This window comes from Ursus americanus, chromosome 15, assembly GCF_024610735.1.
Source record: "Ursus americanus isolate L20-20 chromosome 15, mUrsAme1.1.p, whole genome shotgun sequence".
Lineage (NCBI taxonomy): Eukaryota > Metazoa > Chordata > Mammalia > Carnivora > Ursidae > Ursus > Ursus americanus.
In genome coordinates, this window is record NC_142141.1 from 34,046,749 (window position 1) to 34,061,772 (window position 15,024).

General features: G+C 38.1%; 1 long non-coding RNA gene across 1 annotated transcript in view; it reads left to right on the forward strand.

The window, feature by feature from the left end:
* The first annotated feature begins 2,105 nt into the window (after positions 1-2,105).
* The window catches only part of LOC123785504 (uncharacterized), a 101,402-nt gene continuing 88,483 nt past the window's right edge, over positions 2,106-15,024 (forward strand). The window contains exon 1 of the long non-coding RNA XR_006777651.2: positions 2,106-2,381. This is a non-coding gene — a long non-coding RNA (uncharacterized LOC123785504). The remainder of the gene's footprint in view (positions 2,382-15,024) is intronic.

Genomic DNA, 15,024 nt, shown 5'->3' on the forward strand with positions numbered 1-15,024 from the left:
TGCCCTCCTAGGAAACATAGACATGAGTTGGATTCTTACACAATAAATCCACTTGAACATTCCAGCCTGCCTGAGTCTTCTGATCCCTTTCTTAGTATTATGCTAGGAAAGTTCTACATATCTACTTCATCTACTATGGACCTATCATATCTAAGCTTCAAGAAAACATCTCAGCAGTATATTAGGACTGGCCCCCTTTGCAATAAGTTTTCTCTTGTCTGATTTTGTATCCTTGGACCAAATATGCAAATACCCTACTGGGGAGTATTTTTCCATACAGCAGAGTTTCGGGGCAACAAAGAGAGAAAGAGGGAGAACTGATACAAGAAAGTGTTATCAAGTTGGTCACCACTTCATGGGATTATCCTAGAAACCTTTTGAAATGCATCTCAGGACCATCTCTCCTGAGGAAAAGAGAGGGAAACACTTATCCATCAGTTTCACCCCCTATTTGTCAAAAGTTCACCTCCTGGAATGAATTGTCTGCACTTCTGAGTTGTAAGTGGTTTAGCATGAACAGGTTCCTGTGGTGTCTCACTTTGTGCTGTCAACAGAGAAGCTCGAGGGTGGAGGGCAAGGCGTGCATGGCATAGGACTGACACAAAGCACCGTCAGGTTGCACCTGCAAGAACTGGGTCTGAATCTGTGCAGAACTGGTTGTCATGGCAGTGGCTGGCATGAGAGACCAGTGAAGCTGAGGAGATCTGAAATGGTGCCTGAGTGATATCTGATAGAATCCCCCCAATACTATCATTCTACATGGAGCCATTCATTGCTTTTAGGATAAAACCATAAAACTGCTTAAATCTGGGGTGCCTGGGTGGCTCAGTCAGTTGAGCGTCTGCCTTTGGCTCAGGTCATGATCCTGAGGTCCCAGGATCGAGTTCCGCGTCAGGCTCCCTGCTTAGTGGAGAGTCTACTTCTCCCTCTTCTTCTGCCCTGTTCACACTCTCTCCCTCACTCTCTCTCAAATAAATAAATTTTAAAAAATTTTAAAAAACTGCTTAAATCTGAATTCTGAAGTTGAAAATTAGAACATTGAGTATTGTGTTTAATAATATAAATTGAATGTACTGTTAGGAAAACCATATCATGATGGAATTAGAGAAATAGAGGATTAGACTGAACTGGCTCTGTGTGTGTCTGTGTGTCTTTTTTTTTTTTTTTTATCAATATATTATTTTCAATAGACCTTAAAATTGGAAATCTGCAGGAGGAGCCTACAGGTCTGTCATTTGCTCCTCTTATGTTAAGGGGATGACCATGAAAGGAATTAGCCTGGGTGCTGGGCCATCTGGACTAGATTTCTGGGAAATGTAATGTGGGCTACCCAGGTACTCCAACTGCTGAATTTACAGATGAGACAGAGCCTCAGAGCAAAAGCGTGGCAGCTGACTTGGTACCAGTGAGTGCTAGCTAGAGTACATACACGGTACCAGTGAGTGCTAGCTAGAGTACATACATGTTAGTCTTCCATGGTCTATCAGAGGGGACCTCAAACTTTTTGCTTGCACGTCAATTAAAATAATACTGAAAAATCTATGTATTTCTCTCACATTTACAGCTAAAATATTTTACTCTAAGTTGTTCAAGATAATGTAATTTCTACCCAATTGTAAATATTAACATTAAAACAAACTATCAAATCACTGTAAGCATTTTCCAGGGGAATCAACACAACAGCAATTCAATAGCCATAACGTCTCATTTAAAAATATGGGAACAAGGTCATTTTAATGGTCAGAAATTTTATACGATTTCTTCTGTTTTTGAATTCATTTCCAGCCAACCTCCCCTGACATATTTTTAATCCAATGTAATTTTTTAATGGTTGAATGTCTTATAGTGATCACGTATACTTTGCAAAAAATATATGAATAAATTGAAATGTGAAATTAGCATTTTTCTGTGAGAGGTCTCTAAGTAATAATTTTATTCTGAATAAATGTAACTATTATTATCACTAGGACACAAAGTGCCTTATTTTATGGTTATATAATTATATTTATAAACATAAAAGCAGACGTTATAGGAAAAAAGCTCATGCAAACATACACAGTCCTATGGGACCACGAGCACAAGCCTGGCTGGCCACTTGTCCAGATCTGGAGACGCCGCTGGGCGCAGTCGCAAAACCCGGGATTGGTGCCGTAAAAGCTCCCTTCTAGCGAAAGTACAGCTGCCCTGGAGCTGGCAGCGGGAGAGCGTGAAGATGGCGCCCGCCAGTCTCCCTCCGGAGAGCTCCTGCACAGGCCCCTAAATGAGTGTAAATCAGATGCCTGTGCCTCAGGCCAAAGCTCCAAGACCAGCAAATGAGCCTCTCCTGCACAAAGTCCGGGCTCCCCTCCATGGGCGGCTTCTGCGCTGGAACCCTGGGGCCGGTGAGTCCTAGCGCGCCAGCCCCCGTTAGGTTCCTAAGCTAGATGTTTTGGGGGCCCCTTTCTCAGGGGGCAGGTCTGAAAAGTCAGGGATGCCGCATGTGGGATTGAAACTTTTCATTCCTCAGGGAGAAGCTCCAGGTTTTGAGTTCCCTCCCCCCTGGGTTGCCCCCAAGCCGGATGGAATTTATGGCAAGATTGTGCCCAGGCTTTCCTACCCACTTTGATGTGGGCCTTCTCTCTTTGGCTCAGTGCATAGGAGTCAGTTTTTAGGTTTGAGTTTTTCATTTCGTTTCGTTTCGTTTTGTTTTTCAGAGGCAGTTGTTCCATGTGTAGCTATAGATTCGGTGTATTTATGGGAGGAGGGCCATTCAGGATCCTCTTACATAACAGTCTTGAACTAAACCCCCCCTAAAGCCTCATAATGAGGTACATTAACTCATTATCTGCATCTGAATATTACTGATTATTGGGATGGGATAGGATTCAGTGGACTTCAACAGCCAAAAATGTGGAGGATACGAAATATATAGAAGGTATATTAATCATAGTGTATTCTCATTAATGTAAATCTACCAGGTATATGATAAGAATGAATAAGAAGTCAGATAAGTGGGGAGCACCTGGGTAGCTCAGTTGCTTACGTGTGTGGGACTCTCGATTTTGGCTCAGGTCATGATCTTAGGGTCCTGGGATGGAGACGGGCTCTGCTGCTCAGCAGAGAGTCTGCTTGTCTCCCTCTCCCTCTCCCCTACCTCTATTCCTCTCTCTCTAAAATAAGTAAATTAATCAAAACACCTGAAATCAGAGAAGTGGTTGATGAATGACAGTTGCCAGATGACTTGGTGCCCAAGTAAAATATGCATATGGATTTTCATTGTATACTTGTGGAAGGAAAGTTCCAGCAAGATATTTGTCTCTGCTATAGCTATATTTTAAGAATGCAACTAAGGATCTGGTAATTCATTGCTTGGAAATTACCCATGCTTGCCTACTCTTGGGACCTTGTTAATGAAACTCAGGGTTACTTGCAGTCCAATTCAGAGACCCCTGATTATTTGCTGTATTTTGTGAATATTATTAATTACATCATTATCCAATAGAGCAAAAGCAGTTAGAAAAAATAGAGTGCTTATAAGTTGGGATGTGGGTTTACACTAGAAATGGAAGTAAACCAAGGTAAAACTGATTTTCTTTAAAAACGGAGAAAATGAATAAAGTTCATGCCTTTATGCAATATTAAGAATGATTTTGGAAGAAGAAAGGGCAAATCAAACAAATGTGGGAAGTGCTGATTGGGTTCTATCAGCAATATCAGAAAAAGAGACAATGAAAGCACTAAAAAAAACAAAATGAAACAACCCAGAAAACAACACAACCTTTTAAGCATGTCACTAGAGGTTCCCATTATCACAGCAGGTCAATAATGGTATCATGAATCAGAAAAAGACACTTATGTGTTGGGCAATTTAAAGCCTAAGCTTGGTGACAGGACTCTGATGAACCCTTTCTCAGATTCCAGGCCTGGTATCCTCTGTACAAATAGCAAAGTGAGGAGTGAGGCAGCCTGTGCAGGCAGGCACCTGCACACTCACGGGGATCATCAGAAAAGGTGTTGCCGGCCACTTTGGACTTTCAAAGTGACTGTGAGTGGCCATCCCTACTAACACTGTAGATTCCCCTGGATTTACTCATGCTATCCAAATTCACTAAAGCTTTATTTCGCTTCACAGGGTTTTCTATGTTGTGGGGGAATTAAGGATAGGACTGTATTCCCACTTTCAGCAAACTGGTAGAGGGAAAGCATAGCAGCAGGGCATGATTGGTGGGGCTGTGGAGCTGCAGTCTTAGGTTCTCTCCCCCCTACCCCCCATGTATCTTTATTTATTAACATATGTATTATTTGTTTTAGGGGTACAGGTCTGTGATTCATCAGTCTTATATAATACCCAGTCCTCGTTACAACACAAACCCTCCCCAGTGTCCTTCACCCAGTTACCCTATCCCCCCCACCTCCTTCCCCTCCAGCAACCCTCAGTTTGTTTCCTAAGATTAAGTGTCTCTTGTGGTCTGTCTCTCTGTTTTTGTCTTGTTTCATTTTTTCCCGTCTTCCCCTATGATCTTCTGCCTTGTTTCTTAAATTACACATATCAGCGAGATCATATGATAATTGTCTTTCTCTGATTAACTTATTTCGCTTAGCATAATACCCTCTTGTTCCATCCACGTCATTGCAAACGGCAAGATTTCATTTTTTTGATGGCTGCATAATATTCCATTGTATCTATATACCATATTTTCTTTATCCATTCATCTGTCAATGGACATCTGGACTCTTTCCATAGTTTGGCTATTGTGGACATTGCTGCTAGAGACATTGGGGTGCAGGTGCCCCTTCAGATCACTACATTTGTATCTTTGGAGTAAATACCCAGTAGTGCAAATTGCTGGGTCATAGCGTAGCTCTTTTTTCAAATTTTTGAGGAACTGCTGTATTGTTTTTCAGGGTGGCTGTACCAGCTTGCATTCCCACCAACAGTGTAGGAGGGTTCCCCTTTCTCTGCATCCTAGCCAACATCTGTCATTTCCTGACTTGTTAGTTTTAGCCATTCTGACTAGCGCGAGGTGGTATCTCATTGTGATTTTGATTTGTATTTCCCTGATGCTGAGTGATGTAGTGTTAGATTCTAATTAACAAATCAAATAGACACTTTGAGCTTCTCTATTTGTCTTAATCTTTATAGATGATATTAAAGATAGTAATTAGCTTTCCCCCCACTACTCAGATCCTTAGAGCTCTTTGTGCTTAATTACTCTAAACACATTTCAGGTAATACTCATTTTTGAAAAATGATTTTCTGGGGGGAGGGGCAGAAAGAGAACGCACACATGCATGCGGTAGGGGAGAAGAGTGGGGGTGGAGAAGGAGAGAGAGAGAATCTTAAGCATGCTCCATGACCGGTGTGGAGGATTTAGGGCTTGATCTCACGACCCTAAGATCATGACCTGAGCCAAAATCAGGAGTTGGATATTTAACTGACTGAGTCACCCAGGTGCCCCTTAAAAAATGTTTTTTTAACATGTCAATTATCTATTTATTTGTCTATTCAAGACAAATTTACTTTGCAGGTACTATGCACTTGGCATTGGAAGTAAGTAGTGGTCCAGGTGGGGATTGTCCTTGAGCTTGTGGAATTTAGAGTATCAGGGAAATAGAGGTTAAAAAATTAGTCTAATAAGTACTTACAATTGTTTAAGAGTTTTGAAGAATCTTTAGGATAGTATGGGAGTATATGACTTAAAAACTAGACTGCAATTGCTTTGAAATCAGGGACCATATCTTAAAGGTCTTATGAGTTTCTCTGTAACTCCTAACATAGATCATATGCAGAGTAGTAGATGCACAATAAATACTTGATTGATTACCATCCCTGTATTTGACACAGAAATGATTGATGTCAAATCAAATATTTTTTTCTTCCTTACTGAGCAAACATGAAGGCTGCAGTGTAATTTTAAATCTGTAATTTGTTCCTGAAGCCATTATTTGCAAAACTCATTGAAGTTGTGACCTTTCGCTTAGACTCGTGCTCTAGCCAGAACCTATGTTTAAATAAGGGCGGCTTTCTCGATCTCTGAATCCTGATTTATTGGCTACTGGGTCTCAGTTCATAGCTCTGTTGTTGTTTGTTGGGCCTCCAGAGTCTGAAAGTAGTTCTTCGACTTGTCCTTGGTCTAGTTGCTCACTCTACCTGCCAGATGATTGCTGCTCTGGCCTCCTGCCTCGGTCTAACAGAATGCTCAAGGTGGGCCTCAGTAGCCTCACTATGTTTCAGGATTTACAGTCAAGGTCAAACGAGCTGGTAGGTAATGCTGCTGGAACCCAGGGAGTTTCATGTTGGTATTATGTCCCAGCAGTATGCTTGCTGACTGGGCAGGCTTCAGTCCAGTTGGCCATTGTACTTCAAGACAACAAAATAGCAAATCAAATCAAAGCCAGAATGTTTTTTAAAGGATAATCTAACAGACAAGCAGTGTTTGTTTGTTTGTTTGTTTTAGCAAGTAGCTGTCCATATACTATAATTTGGTGATAGTTTCAAACACTAAGATATCATGGAGTAGCTGATACATTAACGCAATCATTTTAAAAACTATACTTAGTTCACTGTAGCGGGTCTGTGGTTATGTGTGGGGACTCTTGAAGGTGTATTTCAAAGGATCCTAGGAGTTAAGGCTCTGCCTTCTTTGTGGTCTCACAGCACATGCTTTTATTATTGTGAGTTATGCCCTACTTGAATTTTCATCCCTGTTTTTTTCTGCAGCTGTGTAACAGCGGGGTGAGGTCAAGTTCATCTGTATATAAACATTTAGCGCATATCACCACGCTCTAGGACTTAGAACATATTCTGTTGAGCGAATAAACAACTGAATATATGATGCCATTTAAGATGGGATTTTTCTCAGGTGACTCAACAAAAACTTTGGCAGTGGATTCTGAGTTCCTCCATTGAATATCAAAATGAAGAAAATTAAAAGAAAAATTAGAACTTAGTCTTATCAAAGTGCACCTTCATCCAATGGGTAGAGAAAAATAGGTCATATGTTCTATTTACCGCTTTGGTATAGAAAACCTTAACCTTAGGAAGTGGAATGTACAGTTTTAGAGAACTCTTCTGGGTAGCCGAGAGCTGAAAATATGTTTTAACCTATGGATTTTCAAATAATTAGGTCATCTAAAAATTTTAAATTGATTCTCTTGGGTTTTAGAGGCAAAAAAACCACACTACATGTAAATAATAATAACGGTTCTGTCTCTGCCTCTTTTAAATTTATAGTTTTTATTTTATGTTATTAGTTTTGGTCAGACTACTAGAACAGTGGTAAATATGCTTTCAGGCATACTTGTCAATGGAAATTTTTCTTGTGTTTTGACAGTAAGCATGAAATTGACTGTTGGTTCTTGGATTGGGAACATTTTTCTCTATTTTATTAATATTTTTTCAAATGATCAAGAATGAATGTTTAATTATTTACAGATGTTGTTCCAGCATCTATCGAGATGGCTGCTTTATCTCCCTTGGTTTCCTGATCTGGTAAATTACATTAAAGATTTTTCTTTTATGTATTAAAGAAGCATCCTCCTAGCACTCTTGGAATGTTTACTAACTGGCCCTGGCTCTGGGGCCTTTTTTTTCTTTTTTAAATGTTTATGTTGCATTAAAAGGTTTGTATTTGCTAATATTTTATTTATAAATGGTATATTAACATCTGTTAAGTTAGATGAGTTTGGGGTTTCTTTCATCTGCTATGTCAGATTTCTGCATAGGGGTTATTTTAGATTGACTAAATTAATTACGAGGCATCTCACCTTTTTTCTCTACTTTTTAACAACTTATCTAGCAAGGGAATCGTTTGAAAGAACAGAAACATTTACCCATTAATTTGCATGGATGTAGGCCTTACATTATTTTTTGAAGGAATTTGACAATGTTCTCCAATTTATCCCATGGTTATTAATCTTTTACTTTTTTCCCAAATTGAAATATTTTCATTTTTTGTTGTTTGATCTTTTTTTTCTAACTTCAGGTAATGGGTTTGTGTTTTTTTTCTCATCTCTCTGTTTTTAAATTATATATGACCAAATTGGTTTATTCTATTGTTCTTTTAAAATAACTAGCTTTTTAATTTATTTATAAATTCTGATTTATCTGTTTTACTATTTAATTTATTGATTTGTATTTTATTAATAATTTCTGCTTGTTTTCCTGAAGTTTGTTCTGTTTTACTCTTTCTAACTTGAGTTACTTTGCCCAAACTTATTATTATTTAATTATTTATTTTTTAGAAATCAATAATAAAACATATAAAGTAACTTTCTTTGACTATACAGCAATGTTTTCCAAGTTTTTATATGCAGTATTCTCATGTTTGTTATTTTCCAAATGGTCTGTAGTTGTAATGGTTTCTTGTTCTAACCAAGAGTTATTTACAAGTAATTTTTTCCTCTTTTAATTTCCAAGTGGTACTTAAATTTAAAAAAATTAAATTGTGGTGAGAAAGTGTAACTTGTACAGTTCTTGCTCTTTGAGTTAAATGAATTTTATTTTGGTTTTTGGGTTTTATTTTATTTCTTGTAGCTGAGTAGTATATCATATAGGAGGATAAATGGGTATAATAACTACCTTTTTAACAGAATAGAATAGAGAAAGTAGAAAGAAACACCAACCTTTGTCTTCAATTGTAGTATCTTGGATCTTTGAGTCTGGAAATATATGGAGAGAAATAAGAAAAAAATCTTCCTACCTTCTTGTTTCTAGTGGTTTCTGTTTCATGATGTCAAGTTGAAATGTGCTATGAGTAGAATCCTATGTAGGTTTCTTTTAATCTAATTTCTTCCGTTTTGTGATAACCTGTCAGTCTTAACCTATCACATTGACCTTTTTTTAAGAAATTATTTTATTGTTTTTTTTTTAAATTGCATTTTAGTGTGATGTTCATCAAATGTGTTGGGGATTACTATCCAGATGACAATATGAACTCAAACTTGTGTTTGTAATAACGTTGACTTTCTTAAAATTAGTGTTAATATGCTATTTTATTAATCTTGAAACACACAGAAAAGCAAAAATAAATAGGTTACTATGACTCATAATCTAAGGATCCTTAGATAACCAAACTTAATATTTCGCTGGATAGATTTCCAATTTTTTTCCTGCTATTAAAAAAATATATAATTGAGCATACATTAAGCTTTTTACTTCTTTGAACCCTTGAAGGAAATTCGCATGAAGGAAAAATACACTCTAGGATGGGTAGATCTAAATATTCACCTGTTTTCAACAGGAAGGGAAACCAATTTCTTCTTGACAGATGTCCGCAGCAAATTCTGAATCACCACAGATATCAGTGGACACGTAGGGGGAAGAGGGATCAGAAACAGGGAACACGTGAAGGCACAAAACCAAATTAAAACTCTGTAATAAGACTAAAGGATAGGAGGTATCTGTATAGATAATATTGTATGGAAGATGAAGTCAGGGATTATGCCTGTTAGGTCTTCACTGCTGATTACATAGTAAAGATTAATAAAATGCCTAATATTAAAAAGAAAATCCTAGTCATCCTCAACAACTCATGTTAGTAAAGAAGAGATTTTGGGGAAAAATGATTTTTGAGCAATTTGAAAAAAAATAAAATAGCTTGCTGAAAGAATAATTTGAATATGTTTTGCATGATTATCTTGGAAAACTTCGAAATAGGAGGAAAAGCAGTCAAGTGTAGGTGTCTGTTTTTACAGAGTCAAAGGTGTATTAGTGTGGAGTTGGCAGGCAGAAAATGCGGTTTGGCTGGACTGATTGAAAGACAGATATTTGTGAAATGGGACTCCTGTATATGTGGGGGAGAATATAATACAATTTAGAGAAGCTCAAAGCATCGTTACCCTTTTAAAAAAATGTCCTGGTAATATGGATAGAGTGGCAAGGATTAATGTTGGATGGAAAGCAGGATTGTTAGGAAAGGCTAGCTACACTGTTGCCCAAAGTTTACCATATTACACAACACCAATTTTCATCAGTGCTCTGGCAAAATGCCAGGAAAACACCCATGAGAAAATCTATGGAGCCAGTAAACAACTGGTTTCTGAAGAAACACATTATGAAGATATTTTGTATTCATAGGCACTAGAAGTAGCCTCTGTGGTCGGTAGAGCACTTTAAACAGTAATGTGAAACCACTTGCATCTGCTAATTGCTTACTTATTCAATTGTCTTTTTTGACCTATGCAGTCAGTAGCAGGCAATAAGGAGAAGCCAGTAATAATCGTATGATTGCAGATCTAACTATGAGGCCCGAGTTGGAGTCCTTGCTAAGCCCCTAATTTACTGGCTGACCTTGGTCAAATTACTTCATCTCTCTCTCAGCATCAATTTCCATGGAAATAAAATAAGATATTTGAATCGCTATCTTTTCATGTTCCCTTTTAATGTTGAAGTGCTAGAATTCTGTGATTCAAATTCCCATCAATGCTAAGTAGTAGGTGATAATTTCAGCTCTTTTGTGTTTTTTTGTTTTGTTTTGTTTTTAGTGCAATCTATATCTATCTGCCTAGCTAAGCTAGTTATATTCTTTTACCTCCAAGTAGAACTATGTATAAACCACCCTGAAAATATTATAATGATAACCAATATTTATAACTTAGTGTATGCTAGGCACTTTAGGTGCATTCTCCAATGCAAAGAAGTGGTGCAGTACAGTGGTTATAGAGTAAGACTTGTAAAGTTCAAACCCCCCTCCACCACTTATAATCAGGTTGTTTTACTCATGTGCTTCTGAAAGTTTAATGTGGGTGGAAATCAGCTGTTGATCTTATTAAAAAGCAGATCTTGATTTGGTAATCTGAGGTGGGACTTGAGATTCTGCATTTTTTAACAAGTTTCCAAGTGAGGCTGATGATTTTGTCTCTGGAGCTTATTTCTGTGCCTCAGTTTCCTCTTCCACAAAATAAGGATAATAACCATATCTATCTACCTCTTATTTACTCTAGGGATTATGTGAATTTATACTACTAAAGTACTTTAATAGTGCCTGGCACATAGTGAGCACTTAATAAGTGTTGGCTATTATTCTTATCGACATTCAAATCAGCCCCTTGGGGCAGGTGCTATTATTATGCATTTTCCTAGGAAGAAAACTGAAGGTGGAGAAGTTAAATAGCTTGTTCAAGGTCATGTAATTAGTCACATACTGCAGGGCTTTGACTTTAAGTGGTAGTTCTTCATGATTTCTACAGGAAGGAGCTGTACAAATTCCTTTGTTCGTTAAATTCTTTGTCATAAATAACTCCAAGAACCCAAGTTCTCAACACTGTGTTCCACCGTCCACAAGTTTCACTTAATAGCTTTCTTCAGTGTCTGTTTATTGTCAGGAATTTCTTCCTGAAGTTAGAAAGTGTGCTTCCTGTACCATGTTGAGCCTTGTGTTCAGTACACACAGACGATGCTCTACAATTTCCATCCTCTTGAATTGAAAGTTTCTGCTTCTCTTCATTTGCTTCTTTACTCTTTCAGCATAATTTCTGTAGCTTTTCACTTGCATTAGCTTTGTCATACTGTAGATGGAAAAACTAAGAAATGACTAGCTTCATTACCTAAGTGAGAGGGTTTTCAAAATAATATATAAACTTTCTGTCAAGGGTGTATGTGTGGTGTGCCTGGGTGACTTAGAAGCCTCCAACTCTTGCTTTTGGCTCAGCCGTGATCTCAGGGTCCTGAGATTGAGCCCTGCATTGTGGGGAGTCTGCTGGCAGTTCTCTCTCTCCCTCTGCCCCTCCCCTGCTTGTGTGCACGCTCTCTCTCTCTCTCTCCCCATCTCCAGCCCCGCTAGAATAAATGGGTGAATATTAAAAAAAGAAAAAAAAGAGCATATGTGTTATGAAATGATGTTCCAGGAGTGGTACATAGACTGTGCTTTCTACTTTCCAATTGTCCTTGTGACCACTTAGTACTTCTTTCAGATGCCTTATCAAGATTAATTGTCTCCTGACTGACTTGTCAGTGTGGGGAATGAATTCACAACCTGGGCCTTATACAACATTTTATTAAAGAGTATTATTTGTATACTTATCATCTGGTAAGTTCTCTCTGAATTCAAAGGAACTTAAAAGGAATGTGGATGATGGTCAGTACACCTAAGATGCTCAAGGATATGTGAGTCAACCCTGGCTTGATATTTTTGCTCCTTTATTGAAAAAGCAATGACCTAAGCCATTTTTATAGGCAATCATGTACTTTGTGTATAGAAGAAAAGTGAATTAATGTTTCTCATTCCCAAAAACATTGTTTATATTTTAAATTAAATTTGGGTTTGAAAAGCAGAAAGGAAGTATTGGATTAAAATATTAAGTTCAAGAAAACACCTTATTTATTGCACCCTTGGAGGTAGTTCCCAGAGATAATTTGATATGGCTCATTATCTTCCTGCTCTGGTACACCAAAGCTATTGCTCCTTTCATCTAGAAGGTTAGTTTAATTAGTTTTGTTCCCCAGGTTTTCACCTGAGCAGTTACAAAGTCAATGGCTGGCAATCAATATTTTACAGAAGTTTAGGGATTTATTATATTTGGAGAGCAAAGATTTAAAAATGCAGCATGTCAGAAATCATTTAAACTGGTTAACAGAAATTAGACCTTCCAATATAGCAGTACTGGGCACATTATACCAGTAATTTAAGGGGAAGTGAGGACTCTTGCTATAAATCTCAGCATCTTTATTACAGGTTTCATTTCCTCATAAGTTTTTAAAAAGGCACGTTAAGAATGTATGCTGTTGCTTGCATCTTTGAACTGTAATGGGTAGTTTTTATCATTTTTACTCCTGGTACAAAGCAGTTCCACATATTTGCTTTTTATTTTTCCATTCATTCATTTCATACATATATATAGAATCATATTGTGAATCAGCCTTACTGATGGATTGAATGTGGGGAATTTGAGAAAGGGAAAAAGATCAAAGAGAACTCAGGTTTTGGCTGGGTATGTGGGATTAGTAATGGAATAGTCTCTCATTTATTGAGAGACTGGGGAGGGAGACATTTTAGAGGCTGAAGAGTAGGAATCAGAAGTTGGGTTTGGGGGGCACCAGGAGATATCTATCCGGTGTTTGAGTGGTTGCAGTAGTCATCATCACATAGACAGAACATTTGGCTATTGGACTAGAATAGAGCACCTGGGGTATAAGTGTCGTCTTAGATGAGAAGGTCTAGACCTGAGCCCTGGTCACCCTTCTGCATTGGGATTGAGAAGAGAAGGAGGATTCTGTGAAGCAGATGGAAAAGAAGCAGCCTGTGAGGCAGGAGGTAAAACAATAAAGCGTGTTGTCCTGGAAGCCCAGAAAAGAAAGTGTCTCAAGAAAGAGCTGTGTTAGCTATGTTCAGCACTGCTGAGAGTTGGTGTGGGCTGGGGACCCGAGCACTATTGGTTGGGTTTGGTGATGTGAGTGAGCTTAGAGGAATGCTGAATTAACATTCTGATTAGAAAGATTGAGAACATGAAGACAGCTATCACAAGATCTTTTTTGAGGAATTTTTCTATAAATGAAAATTAAAAAATGGTTCAGGTGCTGGAGGAAGATTGTGGGATCAAGGAGGGTATTTTTAAGACAGGAGATAGTAAAGCATAGTTGTATACTGATGAGAAAACTGGTGTTGCAGTTAGGAGAGAGGATAATTTAGGAACAAAGTCTTTGAGTAGGGGTAAAGGGTGGAATTCAGATAATTAAAGGAGAGGTTAGCTTTAGATAGAAGTAGGAACAATTTCATCCATGTGACAGGAGGGAAGGTAGAGGGTATGGATACAGATGGAGGTAGGCTGGTAACCTTGGTGTAAGAAAGATATAGGAGTTATTTCCCAAGTGATTCTGTTTTATTAGGAAAATAAGAGGCAAGTCTTTTAGTTAAGAATAAGTATAGAGCTAGTGTGGAGGTTTGGGGATAGGAAAGATAAGAGGGATGCCTGGGTAACTCAGTCAGTTAAGCATCTGCCTTCAGCTCAGGTCATGATCCCAGAGTCCTGGGATCAAATCCCACATTGGGCTCCCTGCTCAGTGGCGAGCCTGCTTCTTCCTGTGCCTCCCACTCCCCTGCTTGTGTGCTCTCTTTCTCTTTCTATATCGGACAAATAAATAAAATCTTAAAAAAAAAAAAGATATGAAAAGAGGTGTCTGCAGAGTGAAAAAATGAGAGAAATGTAGAAGATTGCTGGGCAGTATTAGCCTTTTTGAGAGTTGAGGTCATCTCTGAAAGACCCGTCAGCATTGGTTCAAGTTTTTCTTTAGCCACATTCAGCTGCTCAGTTGTAGATGTGTAGTAGGCATAGAGTTAGGTCTCAACAGGTTGGAATTTTGTCAGACAAATACAGAAGATGTGAAATAGATGAGGATGTAAGCAAAGAGTGATTGAAATCATGGGTTTTGGATCTAAATTTGGTAGATGGAGGGACTTGAGAAAGGATGGTGGTAGGACCAATGGTTTGGATGCCCAAGTAGGCCCAATAGAGTTTTAGAAAAGTATGGGAGAGAAAGTGAGCTGGAAGGATAAAAGTTAGAGTTTATAGAATGATATCCTTGAAATTGAGATTAGGGGTCTCCGTCAGTAATAACAAGATCTAAGGTATAACCAATGAAGTGTGTGCTTGAGGTCAGATTGAGAGCAAGATCAATTGTAATGAATAGGTCAGGAAACTGATATGCCACAATATTCCATAGTATTAAATGAGTCAGTTATTTGAATATTATAATCACCAGTAAATCATAGAAGAGTGATGAAAAGAAAAACAATTCAAGGTTAAACTTTTCAAGGAATTAGAGGTTATAACTCGGAGGACAGCAGATAACCAGTGGGGAGGGATGGCAGCTGGTAGATACATTTTTGTAGTCATAACTTTAAAGGGAGATCATACAGCATGGTTGTATATTTTACTCTGGTAAATTCAACTTCTCAGACAGACCTACAATAGGCAGATTGTTGGGTTTTACCAGAGTTGGAATTTTTGCCATACAGTGTGCCAGAGTGAAAAGGGAGAAAGAGTGAAGGGTGTTAGCAAGGCAATCATTCTAAATATGGACTAATGGAATTCTGACTAGGTAAGAAG